Here is a 16,932-nt window from a genome sequence, read left to right as displayed (position 1 = left end):
ATTCATAGTATTCGAAAAACAGTATGCGAGGCGGGTAATATGTCCGAATTCATAGTATTCGAAAAACAGTAGGCGAGGTGGGTAATATGTCCGAATTCATAGTATTCGAAAAACAGTATGCGAGGCGGGTAATATGTCCGAATTCATAGTATTCGAAAAACAGTATGCGAGGCGGGTAATATGTCCGAATTCATAGTATTCGAAAAACAGTAGGCGAGGTGGGTAATATGTCCGAATTCATAGTATTCGAAAAACAGTAGGCGAGGCGGGTAATATGTCCGAATTCATAGTATTCGAAAAACAGTATGCGAGGCGGGTAATATGTCCGAATTCATAGTATTCGAAAAACAGTAGGCGAGGCGGGTAGTATGTCCGAATTCATAGTATTCGAAAAACAGTAGGCGAGAAGTACCCGCATGACCTACTACTTCCGACGAAATTCTGTAGTAGGCAAACGATGGACACTTTACTATCCCATGAGGCCTCGGGAGAAGAAGCGTCATATTCAAAAAATGGCGGAAGGAGGCTGTTTTCAAGTGTAAGTACCTCAAGGAAAAACGTTGTTCATTGTGGTTAAATTGTACTTGTTTAAAATCATCCAAGTAAACGGCTTACTTGTTGAAGGTTCAAACAATGTAAACAGATGAGACGATTTTGTCAATTGCTGTTAAAAGATGTTTAATCAATGCAGTACATCAGCTTGTTAACACTTCTTTCCTTGAACAGACGGTTCGTTTAGTAGTTTAATGAGATTAAGTTACAAAACTTAGGGGAATTAAAGAGATTTTATTTCTCTTTTACCAGTGCTGATATTTTGAGAGAAATTTGTTGGAAACAGAAAAATACTGTTAATAAGTGCCTTAGCTTGCCATTGTAGCATTGATAGATTGATCAATAATTATCACTAATGTTGATGTGACATTGAGAAACTATTTTAAAGCAATATCTTATAAATATAACTTCAAAACAATATCAAAATATTTTTCTTCCCCTGTATAAGACGAGGAACAAAAATGAGTGGGGGAAAAAAGTGGAAATTCAAAATTGACCCCAGGAATAAAGTAATAAATTTGTAAAATTAAGCCCAAATAATATAACCCCCAAGTGACATTTGTGATATTGCTAGAATTTCAAAGAACTGTGATATGAATTCCTGGTTTCTGCGGGTCTAAAAAGTTCTTAAAATGTCTTAAGTAGTGCCGTCTAATTAATTGCATCCAAAAATAAAAGTTTGTGTTTATATAATGTGTGTATTGTGAATATTTATATGTATGTTTAAATACAAACACATGTGTACATTTAAATATTTACATGTGTATTATATATATTTTCATCATATCACCAATCATGAACTGATTTGCAGTCCTAACCTGTTAAATGGTCTTACAGGTAATCATGCACTTGAACAGCAGGCACACAGTTGTCTGGTGCAGACACACCTGTGGCCAGATTGTCCCACACATTCTCTCCTGCACTGGCTTTGTGTTTCGGGATTCAGGTTGGCCATCGTCATGATCCTCACAAATTCTGGATCAACAATGTCCCTGTTCTGACGACAGAGGTTGTGGAGCACAGCACGCAGCAACATCTGGCACAAAGGCAGGGCTCAGTTCATTTGCTGGTGGTTCACTTCGGATGTGACAGCCATATATTGTTGCAGCCACCACATGGAAAGTTGGAGACCCTGTCAGCTGCTCCCACTGTCTCCAGTGAAGGCCAGTGACAGCACCCAGCATTATGATGCTGCTGTGTGTGCATATTGTCTATAATGTATATATTATGTATGCATTTATGTATATGTACAGTGTTGTGGAGTAACTAGTTACATGTAACTAAATGACGTAATTTAATTACAAAATAAATGTAATTGTAATCAGTTACAATTACTGAGAAAAAATGTGTAATTAAATTAGTTACTTATGAAAATGTTATTATATTGTATTTAACCTCAGAATGATCTCAAAGTATTTTCTGGTAGCTGTGCTTTTAAATTAAATGACTTATTATTAATCTTAATTCAAGTGATGAAGGACTAATCAGTGTGGAGTACTGTGAAATGAACCCTGTCTGGTTTATATGATTGAAACTGATTAACAGTTGAAAACATTAGAAAATTATCAAATGTAATCAGTTTAGTTCACTACTTCTTACAGCTGGCTGTGGGGTTTTTATTCTGAGGTCAAATTTACTAGATAAATAGGTGATGATACTTCTATTGTGTTTTGTTTATGTATTGTTTATATATATATAGTGAATTGGTGTGTGTATATAATTATTTATCATTTATTTTTATTTGCATTCATTTAATACAATAAATTACTCAAAATCAGCAGGTTCACAGCTGTGGCTACTCTTATTCTGAGGTCAATTTTACTTGCTATATATTTGGTAAATGCTGTCGACGAAGAGGTAATCTACGAGCAGCTGACCGACGCAAAAACGCAGACGAAAGCGGTAAGAATAGCAAACAAAAACACATCGCCGATGTTTGTTCAGGAGAGTGGGCACTTTACATTTTTGCGCTGCCTTGACGACGAATGTCACGTGATAATATCAACATGGCGGATGTAGTACGTACTAGTTTCATTCATACTACCCACATTCATGCTATATAGAGCGTACTTTTTTAACGGTCGGGAAGTACGTTTGAATTCAAGTTCCGTCTTTTACTCCGTTTTCTACTTCTGACACCATGTAGCGCTCGTCACCGATTAACTACACGAGTCGGCAGGTTTCTGTTAAACAGTGCCATTACTTTATTGAACATGAATCATATGTCAGTTGCATCATCCTTATTCACAGCTTTTTATAAAGATGAACAAGAAACACTGCTCCACCAAACAAAAACAAAAAAAATATTCTATAGTATAATACATTATTAATATTTTATCCATAATTTATAAATAAAATATCAACACATATTTAAACAACAGTATATACACTGAAAACAATTAAGTACATCATGTGGTAACATCTACAATAACTGGTTTTGTTGAATTGAAATAAATGATTTAAGATTATAACTGAATTCAACCAGCCTGAAAAAACTAGTTTTACTGAAGCATAACTGTCAGTAGATGTAACCTGATTTCTCCAGTTAGGTAAAATTACTTAAAGGCTACTCGAAGCATCTCCGTCGTATTCTTTAGAGGAATGATCAGCATTGCGAGCTTTAGCCTTATGTCTGGTGCGGGTGGTGTAGGAAACATCAGGATTTTCAGTCTTGTGATCCTTGGCTTTACTCTTCCTGCTTTTCCCTTTGAGATCTTCATCGTTGTCATCATCATCATCATCTTCACAGTTATCAATATCCTCACACACCAGATGTTCAAAGCTACTGCTCAGTTCATCTACAGGCTGATTCTGGCCGTTGAAGTCTCTCTGTGTTTTCCCAGCAGCTCTGTGCATGAGCCCGCTTCTCATTTTCTTGATGAAGTCTTCACCCACCGAGCTGACAACTGCATCCTTCAGCTGTTTGAAGAGCCGCTCGGTGTTTGAGCCCCTCACCAGCAAAGAGTGCAGCGTGATGCCTCTCCTGAGCTCTTCCACAACATCGTGCACCAGTCTTCCCCGGTACAAACTAAACACAACACCACAATAACACCTTTAGTGTTCATGTGCAACAACACCAGTGGACACTTTTAACATCTCAATTTAGAAATCTTTCTAATATTATTATCAATGTTGGAAAAAGCTGTGCTGTGATAAATTTTTGGTGATTCTTTGATTAATAGAAAGTTAAAAAGAACTTATATTTGTGAATTTAAAAGTCTTGTCATTTGAATATTAATGTGTGTGTGTGTGTGTGTGTATAAAACATTACATTATTTATTTTTTCAAACATTTTAAATTACATTTGGGAAGTTACAACCAGGAAGCAGGATTGTTAACAATGCAAATCAAAATGATAATTATTATCAAATAATCAGTGAAAGCTTTCAAGATGGTTTATGAGTAATAAATGGATGTTGTACCGTGCGACCTCTGGTTCAGATACAGGAAAACACAGTAAACGATTGAGACAGAGACCCCACTTCAGGCAGGACTGCCATTGGCTGTATAGATGAGCCGTTTTATGCTCCAGAGAGATCCCTCTTCGACCACTTTGTAGCTTCTTAAGTTTCAACAGCATGTCTAAATCCCCAAACCAAAAAATAACATGTATTCACACTTTTTTATGTTACAGTACATACTGGCTTAACACACATTTCAAGAACCTCAGCAGTATTTCTGCTATTTTCCCCATGCCATTTAGGTCATCATTTGCTCACAATTACGTGACAATGGTGGCAATGGTATACACTGCATGTGCCTGAGTTTGCTTTATTATTTATTGCATGCTCTAAGGAAGTCTTCTTCTAACAAGATAATGATTGATAATTTCAATACCTGTTTGTGTTTGAGGTGTACTGCTGAACTGTCCATAGACCATTCCCAGCAGCAGCCCCCAAAGATGCACTTTGGACGGTGGAGGCTGTGCATTTACTAGCCAGTAACTTGTCACGAAAAGTTGCAGCTGTAGAGCAGGTTGGATCTCTCTTACCGTCTCCGACGACACACCCAAAGTGTCCAGGAGCACCTGAAGTCGCACGTTGTGTGGTTCCTAGAAACATTAGAATGACAAATACTGTAAAACAAACAATTCAATTTCACTTCAAAAGAGAGCTAAGACATCTTCTTTACCTTCCATAATGTTTCCAGTTGAAGTCCTTCCATCACCCTGGTCTTTATGGCTTCAACTTTCTGACTGTTTAGCTTTGATTGTTGTCTGCCATATTCCTCTACATAATGCTTGCTTGTGCCAGTGAATGTTTTAATGGCTGACTCTAGTTTATCTGCAGTCTGTTGTTCTCCCAGCAACAGTAACCCGTAAATCACTTGGCGAATGGGACGAGAGGTTTCACTGCAACAGGGCAGTTTAAAGTCTTCAACCTGGATTGTCAAGGAAACCCTTTGATGTACCAGTGCATCAATAATGGAGGAGCTCATCTTTCCCTCAAGTAGGAGACTCAAGGTCCACGTCGGCAGAACTTGCAATGGACCTGTAGAAGCTGTCTGTGGAATCGTCTCTGAGTGGAAGAACTGGGCAAGATAGCCAGAGATGAGCTTGTACTCTTGGATTCCCTTGGAAAGTGCTTCTTGGACGAGGGGTTTTTCTTTGTTGCGTGTTAGTTTCAGCAAAGCACTTACAGCTGCATCTGTCCCTGGGAACTGGGATAACCAGTTAAGCAAACCATCAATCCGGGCATGCTCCGTGTCAGGCGTTGAGTATTTCTCCCAACCCAGGCTTTTGATATTTTGCAGGTCCACATAATCAGTACCTAAGATGGTAGCAAAGACTGGGAGAAGCTCAAGGTTCATTCTGAAGGATTCACAGAATTTTCCCACTGTAAAGTGTTTGGCTTGGATGAACTTTTTGTTTGTGTGTCTGTTCACGTTCACGTTTTTCCACTGGAAATGTGTGATTGGCAGGAATCCCGCCCTGAGGTTGAATACATAGAAGTCACTGTCGTTGGACAAAACTGGACAATCCCATTCTTTGGCCAAAGCAGCGATTTCCCAATCAGCCTCTTCAAGACACTGAATCAGTGGTACCTTGAGCTTATGAAGGAGCTGTCTGAACACATTTTTGACGAGAAGAGGAAGGACCATGGCTCTTTTCCCTGCTGACAGGGTAAAGGCTGCATTTATTTTCTCCTGTTTTCGTTTCCTAAGAGTGTCCCATTTTTTGTCAGTGTGGTCAGCGCCGCCATCAAGTACAACATAAGGGTGAATGTCACAGTCTCTCAGGTTCTCAAAGAACCGTATGATCAACTCCTCAAAATCATCATAGTCTCCTCCATGCATCTGATCCAAATTGCAGTCAAAGTACAGGGTGTAGTATAAGCTACATCCATCGATTATTAGTCGACTGTCTCTAAAAGCCCAGCTTCTTAAATCATTTCTGTTGCTGCTCTCAATGAAGGTCCTCAGTCCTTCGACTCCCATGTTGACAAAGTTATGCCACTAACTCGCAGCAATATTTTGGTTTCTACTTGCTGTAAAATCATAATAAAGAATTTTCTAATTATTGAGATATTGTCATTATTTATCAATTTATTATGTAAATTATATAATGTATAAAAATATTTCGTATTATATCAAATTTAATAAAATCATTATATGCATTATATAAAAACATGCTATTTCGTGATATAATCTTGATAAAGTCACTGTGATGATAATGATATGCAGCTCGTTGGATCTTTATTCAAACAACAACAGCAGAAACAAATTCATAATTCCTCTGCTATCAAATGTCAAATACGGTCTTGATTTGGACTACGTACGTAAGAAGTAGCCTAATATATTTAAGCAGAAACAATATTAAAGTAATTATGAAGATCTTACCGATTGTTTAGAAATGTGTGTGAGGTGTCTGCGCTCTACGTTGTAGATATTATTATATAAAACAGACAGGAAATAGGAACAGGAAACTGACTGTCATGTGATGTGATGCATTTACACGGAAGTGAAGCTATGGCCTCAGAACTATAATAAACACAAGACTGTCATGATACCTCTAACATAAATATATCCATCAATCACCTGCGTGTGTTTATAAAACAGTATGACATGCAGTAGTTTTACAGAGAGATGTGAAGCCACAAATTCATTTGTTTAATGGATGCATTACTCTTCTCTCTTTTATTTATTTTTTTGCCAGTTCTGCAAGAACATGCAGATTTCACGAGTTTCTTGCAAGACATAAAATGACAGCACATTTGGTTTAGTGAGTAAATTAGTGAACTGTGAGCTTAACTCAGGGCCTAATTCTAATTCGATTCTAATTCGTATTCCAGCTTTGAAACGCCATCTATTTCCAGCAGAATCGTCTCTTCCGAGTAAGAATAGCCCTCCCTCGTCTCTCTCCTTCAATCACAGGCGCTGTTATAACCCGGGACAGACAGGGAGTCAGGGACTGGGTCAGCGAGGTGTTCTGACGCATCAGAATCAGTGTTTGAAGCCAGCTAATGCCTAGCCAGCAAAGTTTTGATGGATGTTAGCCAACCACAAGGACGTTTACAGTGATTGACAGTTTCAATAGTTTGCGTAAGCATGTTCACAGAATAGCCCTGCGCAAAAATGACAACGGAGAGGGATAATATGAGGGGGATACATGAGTTATGTACGTACGTGTGTGTGTGTGTGTGTGTGTGCAAAATGTACACCGTGTTGCAAGTTTGATTAGTTTTGCTTTCACACTTTCTCTCTCCCTTTCCTGTCTTTCAATAGGTTTGGTGAATCCAGTTGATCAGAGAACAAACCTTTTTAGTGGCTGCTTGAGTGTCTGCCTACACTTTAATACTCTAAATAGTTGCTTTAGTTTTTCAGTAACATTATTTAGTAATATTAGTAAAATAGTAATATTCATAATATTTAGCACAGAAAAAAAAGACAAATGTTGTAAAAAAACTGTGTTTTCATTAGTTCAAAAAGGATAACATCTGTTTTGGTTCACTGTTTTCATTGTTAAAATTGTTCAGAATAAAGACTGTTTAGTTATAATGTTCAGATTCTGAAATAGTTTTGTGTTTTTATGTGGTTTCATTGCTAGAGCAGTTCTGAATTGATATAAGTATGTAGTATGCAGTGTCTTATGATAGAGTCTTATGAGTCTCTAAATAGCCTTTTTGAAAGGATTCCTAGACTTTTCTTGAAATAAAAGATCCAAATGACTTTTCCAAAGCTTTTCTTGAAATGAAATACCATAAAGATGTAGTTTCTGTAAGTGTTTACCTAAAAAAAATGTTTTATTTCAGGAAAAGTTTATGCGTTTTTTGTTTCAAAAATGCCAAATGACCAAATGAGTCAGCACTACAAATGCTGTTCAGAAAGAGTTGTTTATCGTGTGTTTTGGGGGGCAGAGCAGTTCTGAATTGATATACATATGTATTATGTAGTTTTGACTCATTTGGACATTTGGTAACCAGGTATCCATTTGGGGTCTCCAGATGGCTTTTTTGAAAGGACGCCTGGACTTTTTTTAATAAAAGCTTACGGAAACTACATTTTTGGGAGTATATCATCCTCAAATTTGAATCAAAACATGGTCAGATATTCAGCTTTATCTTTATGGTGTTTTCAGGCCTTTAACATCAAAGTCTCATCCATTTTTCCCTTAGTGAGTTTTACTATTAGCTATACTGATTTTGAGTTATTATGACTCTACACTGAAAAAGTGTAAAGTAAATACATTTCTTTAAATTAAATAAAAAATATTGGTTCCCATCGTCACGTGACTTCTAACGTCCGCCGTGGTCGTGCGTGAGGACGTTCAGCTTTCCGCCATCCTGTTACACCGCATGGATGAACTCGGCGTGGTGAAACGGGAATCAAGAGAACTGGCAAGTAATTTTAAACATACGTTTGGACATATTATTAATAAATAATCCAGTCACATGAAAAACGTAGTTTAATTATTGCTTTGGAGGGTCAGTTTGAAATGTATCTTTCCTCTCTCCTATGCTCTACTTCAGCTTTCTCGTTGGCAAGTAACTCAATGTGGAAATGCAAAGATTGCGGTGTCTCCAAAGCCAAGCGTTCTGAGCTTCTCAAGCATTTTAAGCTTGATCATAGGAATTTTGGACATGGTCATCCTTATCCTTGTGTTTATTCAGACTGTCCTTGTTCATTTAAAACTTGGAGTTCTCTGAAGAGCCATGTGTCAAGGAGGCATCCTCAGCATCCCCCTCAAAAAGATGCATTGACAACTTATACAACGTGGGGAAATTTTGATTTGGTAGTGACATATCGCTTTAAAGTAGTTCAAGTAATTGTGTTATCATTTACACATCAGCCTGTGTGACTTTCTTCCACAGAACACAAACGAATATATTTTGAAGAATGCTGTTAAGAGCCCCCCATTCACTTGCATTGGTTTTGTGTCCATACAATAATAGTGAATATGTGCTGCTCTGTTACCAACATTGTTCAAAATTCTGCAGAGGACAGTAATTCATACAGGTTTGAGATGACAATAGTGATGTATGTCTCGAGACCGGTCTCGAGACCACTTTTACGTGGTCTCGGTCTTGTCACGGCCTTGACGGTCTTTGGTCTTGGTCTTGTCTTGGTCTCGGACCTCTCGGTCTTGTCAAGTCTCGCTGTCTTAGACTGTCATAGTGGTCGGGGATTTAGCAGTACTACACGCCAGTGATGCGCGGGTTGATCCAAAATGAGCGGGTGCCCGCGATCACCCGCGGTTACGAGTCATCCAAAAATATTTTTAATGATATTCGGGTCGCGGTCGGTCGGGTCGTTTGAAATAAAGATGCCAATTAAACCTTTGTAATTTATATAGTTCTAGTATTTATATTCAACTAACTGTTGAATAAATGCTGACGCGGGACAAAATTCCCGATTTCCCAACACGTTGAACTGAGCAATGCCATTGTATAATTTTAATAGGTTACTTTTAAGCGCATATAGCTCAGTAATGTCAGTTTTATGTATTTTCTGAGAGGGGGTGGGATTTTTGTTGGGAAAGGGGGGAGAGCCGCACACTTCGATTAGACTGGATAAACACATGCAGCATCTTAATTAAGAAAATGAAACGAAATAAATGAATAAATCAAGCCTATATTACATAACACTAGCCTATATCAGCATTCAGAAAAAGAACAGTTTGCGCTACTAAGGGCTTTCACACTTTTCCAAAAGCCGTTTTCTCATGTTTCTTCTTTCAATACTAAATCAAAAAACGAATGGACGAATGATATACGGATTGGGTTGTTTATTTACCCGCGCATCACTGCTACACGCTCAAAACAAACAAACAAAAAAAAAAACTACACGCTCTAGAATCTTTGGTATCCACGACAACACAACGTTTGATAATGCAACATTAATATTTTGCGCCCTTCAAATCAAATGCAACCAATCACATGCATGTATTTATTTATTTTATTTTTTGCGACAGCCATTGACATTGACATATGACATTGACTGTCAAACATTAGGCCTAATCCAAGTTTATAATTGTGTATCTTTAATTTGATGTTACAATTTCATCTACACATTAAGTATAATTTCAATTGGTTACATATTTCTCATTCTTTAGACAGTTGTTGGAGGAGCAAGATGGTGTTGGGGGTGTTTGATGTTTTGTCAGATGAACCAGTCAGTACCAGTAATGTCAGTCCTCAACAGTATACAAAAGTTAAGGGAGTCTCAATCCTCTAATAGTGCAGTAACAGCCGTCATACAATTGCTACACATAGTTGATCTCACCCAGTCTGAAAAAACATTTACAGTGAGCTCAGTCACACACATGACATGGTCTGTCTCTGTATTGCTCTGCCTGTAGTAATACCGTCTAATATGTATTGAATGTAAACCCTAGTATGCTGCTGTTCATACAAGTTATTGCGTAGCTTCAACACTAGTCTGTTTTTTTTTTCTCCGGTCTCGACTTGGTATCGGTCTCGGTCTCGACTTGGTATCGGTCTCGGTCTCGACTTGGTCTTGGTCTTGACATGGTCTGTCTTGGTCTTGGTCTTGTCTTGGTCTCGATACCTTCTGGTCTTGGTAGTGTCTTGGTCTCGGTTTAGGCGGTCTTGACTACAAGTCTAGATGACAAGAGGGCACATAAATGATGACAGGATTTTGAATGTGAACTACTCCTTTAAAAGGGGTTGGTTCACCCAAAAATGCATTTTGAACACCATTGAGTAGATTGATAAATGCCTCTGAATGGCCATTGTGGTACTGCACTCAACAAATATGTCTGTGATTGTCTGCAATGGTCAACACATGGGAGCGTTTGATTGTACAAGTGTTTAAAAGCATTTTCAAAGCCAAAGAGAGTGGAAAAGTACGTCTTCACCCAAAACCGAACATTCACTTACTCTACTCTTGTAATAAACCGTACACATTGTATTTTTACACTGAACACAAATGAAGATATTTAATTGAAAAGATATTTTAATGAAAGTTAGCAACAGACGTTTGGGCTCTACATTGACCTCCATAGTAGGACAGCTAACTAAATTTGGTAATAAATTTTCAGATGAAGGTTTTTTTTTTTCACAGTCCCTCAATTACTCTCTGTTCTTGTATGTTTTTAGGCTGACCAGAGGGAGGAAGAGGAGAGAGAATTTGAAAGACCACCATGGCATTTTTTGTGATCCGTGAAAGTGATGCTGTTAGTCGTGCACTGGACATTTCCATTGTCATTGACGGTGTGGAAGTACTAAATGAGTTGCCCTCTGTTGCCTGTGCCTGTGCCCTGATGTTTGGACTCATTTATGCACTGAACCTAAAATATCCTGAAGGAGAACCTCTCTTCAGAGCTGCAGGAGTAAGCAGATGAGCTGAAGGACGCAGAACCTCTCTTCAGAGCTGCAGGAGTACATTTGTTTCCTTTGACCCAGCTACAATGTTCTGCTGATGGTACATTTATTTGAAGATGTTGGACTGTATAAAGCCTTTTATACAAAGATAACTGTACTACTGTTTGCTAAACCTGATTTGTTTTATCTTGGTTAAGTTGTGTTTTATCTAGGGTTAGTTAAATAGTTTACCCAAAAATCAAAATTCTTTCATTTACTCATCCTTAAGATATTCAAGTATTTAACCTTAATTAAATTTGGTTCAGAGACATTTTATGACAATTATGAGAGAAGTTTCATTTTTGGGTAAACTATTCCATGAAGGTGAAAATACTTTTTCTTTTCTACTATTGGCTAATTTTCACAAAAAGCTCAAGTTTTTTTTATTTTTTTTGGAGGCAGGTTTGAGGCAGTTTATGCAAAGTTTCAAAAAGAGCGTGCATTCTGAATGACAAACATGCTATAAATGAAACATGACAGGATGTGATTTGGTTCAGTGAGAAGGCTGTGATGAGGTAAGAATATCTTTATGTGATTTTGGAGGGGTACGCAGAGGCATCATGCCCATTCAAAGTGTTTTGAGCCGAGTGGATTTTGAATGCAGCTTCCAAAAGACAAAAGAAAAAAAAACAGCCAAATACTATTTTCTATATTTGATACAATCACACCGGCATGATTAAATAGTTCAGGGTGTCTATCATTTATCAGCTGCTAAATTCAGATCTGCGTTCACTGCTGGAGCTGAGCCAGAGACAGACGCGTTTTACAGCACAGCGAATAATAACCAATCACACAAGTCACATCTCAAGTGACAAGGGATCAACTTATAATCATGTTTATATTAATTATCCTGTGAACTCATTCTCCCAGATGGCCTGGGTATGCGGCGCGTTAGCAGCTTATATGAACGGACAACCCAGTCTCACGGCAGTTCATGATTTAATCTATTTATTCGTGGCAGGGACACCTTTATTTCGTTATTTTCGTAACTCCAGCACGTTTTTTAAACTAATGCATTTCCATTGGATGCAACAGTCGGGCTGCAGCAGAGAAGCTGTTTAATCAACATTTATTCACGAGATCTTATCACGGTTTATATATGTGCTGTGCTGCTGCTAGACATTTTGGTGCCCTAACCATAATTCCTGTATGATTTTAAACATAAAGACAGTTTTCCAGTCTTTTATATACCTCCTACGGTCAAAGTCAAACTTCGTCAGGTGCTGTGGACCCCTGGGCTTGATGGGATATGGAGTTGTTGGGGGCACCATCTCTAGAGCAATTAAATACTCTTGTTATGCCTGAAAGGTGCCTAATAATATATACTGAAATAATATCGGCATTATAATTATTGACTATGATTATTGATTTTTCATTAGGCTGTTTTTGGTGCCCTACGCAGAGCGCGTGATGCGTGTGGTGGGAGTGACGGCTGTATATTAATTATGTATTATTATTTAGCTCTTTTTCGGTTATTATTTCGAAGCTGGATTGCTTTGCTGTTTATTGATATTTGTAAAACTATAACGCTACATCTATCAACATTTATTTAGATGTTATCATTGTATTGATTCATTTCTTTATTGTAATAATATTATTACCGGTGAAATATTACAGTAAGCAGAACACGGGCCGAGCGGGGCTCATTCTAAGCCCATTACCCACAATGCAATGCATTCATATCACAGAATCTGACAGCGATCAGCGGCTCATTAACGACAGTAATTATAGGTGATCGCATTCACAAGCAGCCTTTACAATATATTTAGAGTCTAAAGTTTTAAAAAAACTGAAAAGCCCAAAGATCTGTAGCCCTCTCTGCTAAATTAATTTAACATAAGTTTGTGATGCCCTTTATTTTAAGTTTCTTTTTTGTTGGTTCTTTTTATTTAAACTATATTGTTACTAAATGTGAAAATGTGTAAAAGTAATGTGTCAAGAACTTGATATTGAATTCTGTAATTTAAAAAATAAATAAAAAAAATAAAAAAGTTTAAAAAAATAACCATTTTCTTACAGCAAAAAAAAAGAAAAAAAAACCATTTATTCTGTGTTTTTGTCACCAGCAATACAGTATGTTGCTCAGTTTTGTTACAGTAAGTTAAGCTCCGAATTTTTTTACAGTTCTAGTGAGTTTCTTCTGTTGTCCTGTTGAAAAATATATATATATTTTAATTGGTTTAATTTAATTTTTCGCAATGTTGTTTTTTTTTGCACAACAATATCCGGATGACGGCGCTACTACTTCCTCTGGAGTCGTTGAGTAATGGAGGCTAAAATTATTGGCAACCTCATGAACAAGTAGCCTATATAATTCGATGAAATATGTATGCAAAAGTGTATTAGTCAAGTATGTTGCTGGGGTATTGTCATGACTGCCTTATGCCCAGTGTTGGGTGTAACGCGTTACTAAGTAACGCGTTACTGTAATTAAATTACTTATCCACTGAAAAAGTAAAGTAAGGGATTACTGTTCATTTTTAGGTAATTTAATTACAGTTACTTATAAAGTACTTGCGTTACATACAGTAAATAATTTCAACAGTTCTAAAAGCAATATTGAATTTGAAATCTAAATTTACCGTCTAAAGATATTGAATGCAGCGGCTTTAACCCTCCGCGTGCGGGTGCGTTCACTTTCAGATTTTCCTGATTCACAGAGAAACCTTAAATACTCAAATCAGGGCCGGCACCAAGAGGGGGCATTCGCGGGCAGAGTCACGGTGCCCCCCACTTTCCATCCTTTCACTTTCGAAAGCGAAAGTGAAACCGGTAAAACAGCGCACATAAGAAAGCGATTGCACGCTTTAGCGAGCGTCAGAAACTGCACGCAATCACAGATTGCACGCTTCCCATCCCACCCCGAACCCCCCCCCCCCCCCCCCCCCACACCACCCCCACACCACCACCCACCACCACACACACAAAACGTGATTTGTGCCCCCCCCCCCCCCAGAAATTCAAATGCCCCTCTGATGGAGGTGCCCTGGCGCCGGCTCTGACTCAGATACATATAAGACTAAAATCAATAGAATCTAAAAATCTTGAAGTGTCTACTTGACACTTGAACGAATTCAAATTAAAAACTAATGTTTCTGATTATGCAATCCGTATGAAACTAAAGCAAGGTACAGTCTTTCCCGTGTCTGAGCTCATTATATGCAGTCACCTGTGCGCATATGCCCTCACCTACAAAAAAAAAAGTAAAATATGAAGAAAAAAAAAAAATCATCTAATATTCATAATTTTTGAAAGAAGACCTGCTATGAGAAATTTACCTCATAAGAACAGCGCGATCTGACATTATTCAGCAGAGAAGATCATTTCTGTAATTTATTCTTTCCTACATTAGTTAACGTGTTATTTTGACATAAACCTGTACAGATTTTACTAGTTGGGCTTTTCCTGAACCTCTTGCCAAACTGAAATGTATTGTTTAACTTTTAAGCCTTTTTGTTATTCAGATATTTTGCAGAGTATTTCTATTTGTTAACCAAAGGTGGTTACATTTTTTTCATAAAAATGTTTAAGTATTACAGATGTTTTAAAGCTAAAAGGCTAAACTATTCTATGTTTGACTCGAATTGAAAGAATATAGAGTTTAATTTCTATTAAGGTTTATAGGGATTTTAAGATGTAGCCTAATTAGCGATTTGAATAATTAAGTTACTTATTGAGTAACTAAGTTACTTTTCAGATAGAGTAATTAGTAAAGTAATTTAAATACAATATTGATGAAGTAATTAGTAACTGTAATTAATTACTTTTTGAAAGTAACTTACCCAACACTGCTTATGGCCTATTTTAACTCTTTGTGACACTGCTCTGGTGTTTCCATTTGTCTGATATCACCCTCTCGGGGTTGTATTCACTATAACATCTCTCTACATTATCCTATTACATGGCTACTTACCAAATAAAGCAATCATTTGACACAAAATACTGATTTTACAAAGGGGTTTAGTTTGATTTAAATACGATTTTATTGTTTCCGCTAAAGAAAATAGGCCGTTCAGTTTTTTTACGGATGTAATCCTGTAAACTTCAGTTTAATTATCCGGACTTCTTTCAGCGGATTGATAGTTGACTCCGAGTGAACAGAACTGTGTCCATTTTAGTTTCTGAGATCTTCAGTGCTCATTAAAAAAGTTATATTTAGCTGCACCAGTCACAAAAATGTTATATTTTATCCATTGTTAAGTAAATTCATTGTCTCTGTCCCATGAACTCCCTTCCCCTAAACAAGTTTTTGTTTTTTAGATTCTACCAACCTACCTTCTAGTAGATCCCCAGTAGATCACCACAACCAAAGGCCCTTTTCAGCGCCAACCTATCTGGATGTTGTCTTTCGGGCTGTCTGTGTGTCTTATCTCCAGCGGTGCTCAGTAATGAAGTAGCTTTACTTCGTTACTGTACTTCAGTACATTTTTCAAGTATCTGTACTTTAGTAGTTTTATTTTGAGTAACTTTTCTTCACTACATTCCAAAGCATAAAATCGTACCTTTTACTTCACTACATTTCATAAAACATATCGTTTCTCCTTAAAATATATCAGGAGCTCCGAGACGCGGAAGCGGTGTCTGATTCATGAACAAACTGATTCTATTCAATGAACCTGTTCAATCGGTTCGCAAATCGCACCAAACGATTCATTCACGAATTGGAATAATCCGATTGCAGCTGTTCTCGAGTCAACAACTCACTGATTCAAACGATCCGTTTAGAGCGAGTCTCCAGTGAACTCAACTCACTGATTCAAATGATCCGTTTAGAGCGAGTCTCCAGTGAACTGAACTCACTGATTCAAACGATCCGTTTAGAGCGAGTCTCCAGTGAACTGAACTCACTGATTCAAACGATCCGTTTAGAGCGAGTCTCCAGTGAACTCAACTCACTGATTCAAATGATCCGTTTAGAGCGAGTCTCCAGTGAACTGAACTCACTGATTCAAACGATCCGTTTAGAGCGAGTCTCCAGTGAACTGAACTCACTGATTCAAATGATCCGTTTAGAGCGAGTCTCCAGTGAACTGAACTCACTGATTCAAACGATCCGTTTAGAGCGAGTCTCCAGTGAACTGAACTCACTGATTCAAACGATCCGGTTTTTTTTTGTTTTAAGTTCTTTTTTTTCTTTTTTTTTATTAAACATGACAGACATCCAAAATATCAAAACAGTACAATTACATACCAAATAAATAAATAAAAAAACAAAAAACAAGAAAAACAAGAATACACAGATTTGTTGCCAGGGTAACAAACAAATAAAAAAAAAGGGTAATAAAATTACCTTTTAGGATGACACAAAGGACGAATACAGAGATACAGTTTTCATAGCTTTCAAATTGGTAGAACTTTGGATAGTTTCTACATACATATCCAAGTCCACTTTGAACAAAGAAAAAAGAGGTTTAGAGCCAGTAAACTTTTGTTTATGAATGTGAAATTTAGCTAACAGAAAACACAAATTAATTATGTAATATTTCCCTGTATTCTCCTTAGAATATTCAAATAATCCAAAGAAAGCATCTTTAAAACAAAATGAGAAGTCACTTACAAA

General features: G+C 37.3%; 1 pseudogene across 1 annotated transcript; it reads right to left on the bottom strand.

The window, feature by feature from the left end:
* Positions 1–3,118: 3,118 nt before the first annotated feature.
* Positions 3,119–15,788, bottom strand: LOC306874675 (single-strand DNA endonuclease ASTE1-like; annotated as a pseudogene). Its single transcript has 5 exons — positions 15,648–15,788; positions 4,684–6,038; positions 4,390–4,603; positions 3,975–4,134; positions 3,119–3,580 (listed from the first exon to the last, which is right to left on the bottom strand). The product of its transcript is annotated as a single-strand DNA endonuclease ASTE1-like (transcript).
* Between the last annotated feature and the right edge of the window lie 1,144 nt (positions 15,789–16,932).

This window comes from Barbus barbus, assembly GCF_936440315.1.
Source record: "Barbus barbus genome assembly, chromosome: 9".
Lineage (NCBI taxonomy): Eukaryota > Metazoa > Chordata > Actinopteri > Cypriniformes > Cyprinidae > Barbus > Barbus barbus.
The sequence above is the reverse complement of the archived record's forward strand: the minus strand, read 5'-3'. Positions and strand labels throughout refer to the sequence as shown.